This window comes from Lissotriton vulgaris, chromosome 12 (genome assembly GCF_964263255.1).
Source record: "Lissotriton vulgaris chromosome 12, aLisVul1.2, whole genome shotgun sequence".
Taxonomy (NCBI): domain Eukaryota; kingdom Metazoa; phylum Chordata; class Amphibia; order Caudata; family Salamandridae; genus Lissotriton; species Lissotriton vulgaris.
This window is the reverse complement of record NC_141700.1, coordinates 721,246,021-721,250,635: the sequence shown is the minus strand read 5'-3', so window position 1 is coordinate 721,250,635 and position 4,615 is coordinate 721,246,021. Positions and strand designations below refer to the sequence as shown.

Genomic DNA, 4,615 nt, shown 5'->3' with positions numbered 1-4,615 from the left:
GCTGTGTACTCGAGGGAATCATGGAAAAAAGTATATCAAGTGAGCGAGGTATTTGAAAGTGTGAGGGGCGGGGAGGGATTGGAAAAGTGGTACTGAAAAAAAGGTACAGAAAGTGAAGGGTTAGGGACGTAGAGGCCAGTTTGTGGAAGTGTGTGGTATGCCGTGTTTTCAGTGGGAGGAGAGCTCGCAGAACATGGAGCATGCGCGGTGCTGCGGAGCAGAGACCAGTCCTTTTCTAAAGTACGTAGGAGGGGGCGGGGAGCTGTGGAGTGATGCTCGTCTTCGGTCTATCTTTCCCTGGAGTTGTTCATCGTGTCAGTCTTATTAATGAAGCGCCTTCAGTACCATTCGTGATTTAATGTATGTGCTCTTTGCTGATCTTTCCTTGTATGTGCAAATGAGTCAACCCGGGATTGTCGGCGCGCCTGACAGTGTTGCTGCTGAATCTGCGGTGACATAGGAATGCTCTATTTATAACTCTGTTCGCTGTCACGGAACCACGGCCGGTTAGCTCAGTTGGTTAGAGCGTGGTGCTAATAACGCCAAGGTCGCGGGTTCGATCCCCGTACTGGCCACGATATTTTTTTCTTCTGAAGAGAAATGTCATGCAATAAAGTACAAGATTGTTTATTAATGTAAATTATTGGCCTCATATTTATACCATGGTGGGTTTTGCTAATGTCATGTAAACCCCTCTTCGCGATACCAGCCTCCGCCATCATGTTTTCAAGTGTCCCAGAAGCTTCACTTTATGAAGCGCTGTTTGAACTGAGGACGCGCCTCTGAAGAGCGCACTTCCTCTCTGAGAGTTCCGGTTCCTTGGCTTCTCGGTGGGAATTACAGAAGTCACGAGAGATAAAGGGAAGAGCACATGGATTATGTAGGCATCATTAAATCATCTTGCACAATATATTGGCGCCCTTTATAATCTTTGCACTCTCGTATTGTGTTGTTCAATGCATGTTTTGAGCACTTCGCCCACCAATTGTATGGTGTTCATACTTGAAAACATTATAAAATAAAAGAAAATATTTTCTTATACTGATATGCATTTTTCCTGACCTATTTTGCAATGTTCCTATTCCTATAGTAAGTTTTTCCATCTAAAAAAAATTGTGCTCACGACCAGTTCTCTGTTGACAGTAGGCAAGGGCCGAAGTCGATAGCATCTGGCGCTGTGGCTTAGTTGGTTAAAGCGCCTGTCTAGTAAACAGGAGATCCTGAGTTCGAATCTCAGCAGTGCCTAGATTTTTTTAAAGCATATTTCCAACACACTAAAGAAGACATGCTGTTTTGTAAATTACCAAAGATATATTGCCCGCAAAGCCCGTTTCTGTTGTTATTATAATTGTCCACAGGTAAACAATAAAACTCCTCGAAAGCTAAGACATTATTTGGTGTTTAAATGCCAATGTAATTTGTGCCACTAACTCCGAGTATCTTTGATTTTCAGAGCTTCACGTGCTGGCTTTGGGAAGTAGAACCCTTTCCCCAGTCTTCACTGGCATCAATGTACAGTATGGAAAGCAGTAATGCAAGCTTCACATAACAGGAACAGTACTTGCAGCAGATGGGTAAACTTCCATTACTAACCCTGTTACAAAACAGGCAGAATCAGTTCAGGTTATGCATCACAAGACCATTAACACCACAGGCAGCAGCAGTGCAAGTTTAGCTCTAGAACACAGCAGTGTTTCAAAGTGCTGCTGCCCAAAGCATGTTGCCTTTGCAATTAAATGCTGGAGCTCCGAATTCCATGGTTGTGTCGTTTTTGATTCGACTTTCTGGCTCTTTCTTTCACTACAGGCACTTTTTGCTCCTTTATGTAATTGATCCAGGTTCCTGCTCTCGCACTCTGTTTTTTTCTGTTTATATCTTCACCCGTCTTACTGCTTTGTGTGTTTATCCCTGTCTTGCTCCCGCTGAATGTCTGTTGCAGAAAAACACATTAAGGTCCCCAGAAATGAGAGTGGTGGTCCTCACCGGTACAAATTAAGCACTAGAAAAGAAATGTCTACCGTCTAGGTAGCGGCTTTGCAACGTTCCCCTAAATGATAAGACTGTGAGCATGGCACAAGTAATGTTGGGATGGAGAGGGAGTGGTAATAAAACCAACAGAAAACAGAAGAACTTTTACAACTGGACAAAGTACACATCACAAGCAAGGCCTTGCGTGGAGAGTTTTGTAAATTTTTAAAGCGTTCTTTTGGAATACTATGTCTAGACCTAGCTGTGCCCCTGGGCAGATGATATCCACTTTACAGACCAATATAGCCTATTGTGGCCCAAACCTTTAGTCAATTCTGAACTGTTGTGTCTAGTTCTGCAGAGTCTACTTAGGGTATTGTGCCATGTACATGCAGATCCGTCTGAAGGTCGTATAATGAAACAAACGATCAGTTTACAGATGAGTTAAATGATCATGGTACATATTGCCAGCCTTGTCTCAGCGTGTGGTGGTCCATTCCGGAGTTTGCAGCAGACCAGAGACCAGAGCCCAGAGCCAAACAGGGTCGAGGTGAAGAAGACCGTGCAAGCTGTACTGGCGGAGCGTTGGCGGACCGTCAAAAAGAACTCAGGATAGAACGTCGGGAGGCTAGGAGTCCTCAGCCCTCGACCCCGACACGACCCCTGGCCCGATCCCGATGCAGTGAAAACCGCCTGGCTCCTAGTACTGCCAGCCGACACCGCTGCTGGCCGTGCGGAGCACCCGAGTGAGGAGCTGAGAGGCTCAAGAGGCTCGAGGAGCTGAGCCCTCGATCGGGGGCTACGTGCGGCGGCTGCAGGTAGCGGAGAGAGCCTGTGGGCCTGAGAGCCCGCGATCCGCATCAGAGTCGCAGCGCTGCCCTGCCCAAACCTGCTCTCCCGGGATTGACTTGACTGATAGCTGCCTGCCAGATTGCTACTGACCGGGTAGGTGCCTCATTTGAAGCTGCGCCCATGGTGAACCCACGGTGAGCTCAGGACCACCGCGGAAGCAGCTTTGGGGCATTGGGGGGGCTGCTGGCGCTGGCAGCATTGAGAGGCTGCCAGCAGGAAGAGAACTGAGGCAATGAGGGCTGAGGCTAGAGGCAAGTGGTGAGGACCCAGCCAAGCCAGCCAAGCCTCCACTTCGCACACTGCCAGGTCTGCCCACACTGCTGCTCACTGTATATTGTTGGACACCACTTGCCAGGAGGGAGGCATAACTCCGCACAGCGTGTTTGGATGGGGGTAAATAACCGCTGTACAAAGAGCGCTGTTCCGCTCATTCCAACAGTGAAAAATCATTTAAAGTGATGCCACAACAATCAGATCCCACTAATCACTAACCTCCTGCAAGCCCCCTGCCGGAGCCAGAAGTCACTGAAACTACGGACTCTAGCCTAAAGATCCGCGAGGAAAGGTCCCGGCTGGGCATCAACCTAGCTCTGCCCAAACCAGAGTCATTAACTCTCACCTTCTGAGTAAACATGTTCAAACCGACATGCAGGTAACATTAATCGGCCGAGAATATTTATTTACAACCCGATTTAACATAACCAGCGGAGTCACAGTGTTTTGCTCACAAGCGTGAAGATATCACTTCAGGTTCTAGGCCAAGCTCAGGGCCGCTCAAATGAGATCGGGGACAGTCCGCCAAGCGGCCACAGGCAAAAAAACAAACAAAAAATCAAAACCTAAAAAATCCAACGAGTGGGACTCACTCTTTAACCAAACATCAAAGGCAATAGGTCCGAAGGAGAGGCTGGTCTCAGCACCAACCCCAACAACAACAACGCCAAACCCGGAAAAAAAACCAGGGATCCGTAAAATTATTTTTCTTAAAGGATCCAATGGCGGCAATATACGCGCCAACAGTTGAAGCCGCCCAGTTGCCAAGCCCAATTCTCCCTCATAAACCAAGAGCCATCCCCTTACTGACATCCGCAAACTCGAACAAGGCACCACAAAGGGATTTACTTCCGCAAAAAAACATGGCATGCTTGTAACCACAACAGCCCAGGTGTACCAGACAACGCCCATAACGCCTGTTACAACATTCACAAATAAATTCAAAGTGACTGCTAAAATGTTTTACTTGAATGCAACCGAGCTAGTCAATAACGTTATACTGGAGGGGGGGACGAGACACCTATAGAGGAAAAGAGAGAACGGAAAAGCCATAACCAGAGCCGGTCCTAGGTTTTCTGAGGCCCCGGGCGAAAGGGAAGATGTGAGGTCCCTCTAAGTGCCTTACTGCCTGCGCGAGTGCGTGCAGCGCTTTTCCCGCATTTCATATCGGGCCCCCTGCTCTGCGGTCTACTCTGCGGTGCCGCCGGCGGGGCCCCCTGAGCGCGAGGCCCTGGGTATCTGCCCATACCGCCCATGCCTAGGACCGGCCCTGCTGCTATAACTACAAAGGCAATGGACCTGCCAACCTCCTACGCTCATGTGGATTTCACAGGAGTAGACATTGCACATTTGAGGTCCTCTTAGCAAAATACGATTTCAACAGAGTTCTGTGTTGTCTTTTTTCTAAGTCGTCAGCCTCAGAGTGGGAGGTCCTATTTGTCCCACAAGAGGGCAGCCAATTGTGAACCAGAGGCAAAGGATGGGAAATAAAGAAAGAGACAATTAATTGGCAAATACAGCA

General features: G+C 48.2%; 2 non-coding genes across 2 annotated transcripts; both read left to right on the top strand.

The window, feature by feature from the left end:
• Positions 1-501: 501 nt before the first annotated feature.
• On the top strand, positions 502-575 carry TRNAI-AAU (transfer RNA isoleucine (anticodon AAU)). The gene has a single exon. It is a non-coding gene; the product is annotated as a tRNA-Ile (tRNA).
• Positions 576-1,171: 596 nt separating this feature from the next.
• Positions 1,172-1,245, top strand: TRNAT-AGU (transfer RNA threonine (anticodon AGU)). The gene has a single exon. It is a non-coding gene; the product is annotated as a tRNA-Thr (tRNA).
• Positions 1,246-4,615: the final 3,370 nt, after the last annotated feature.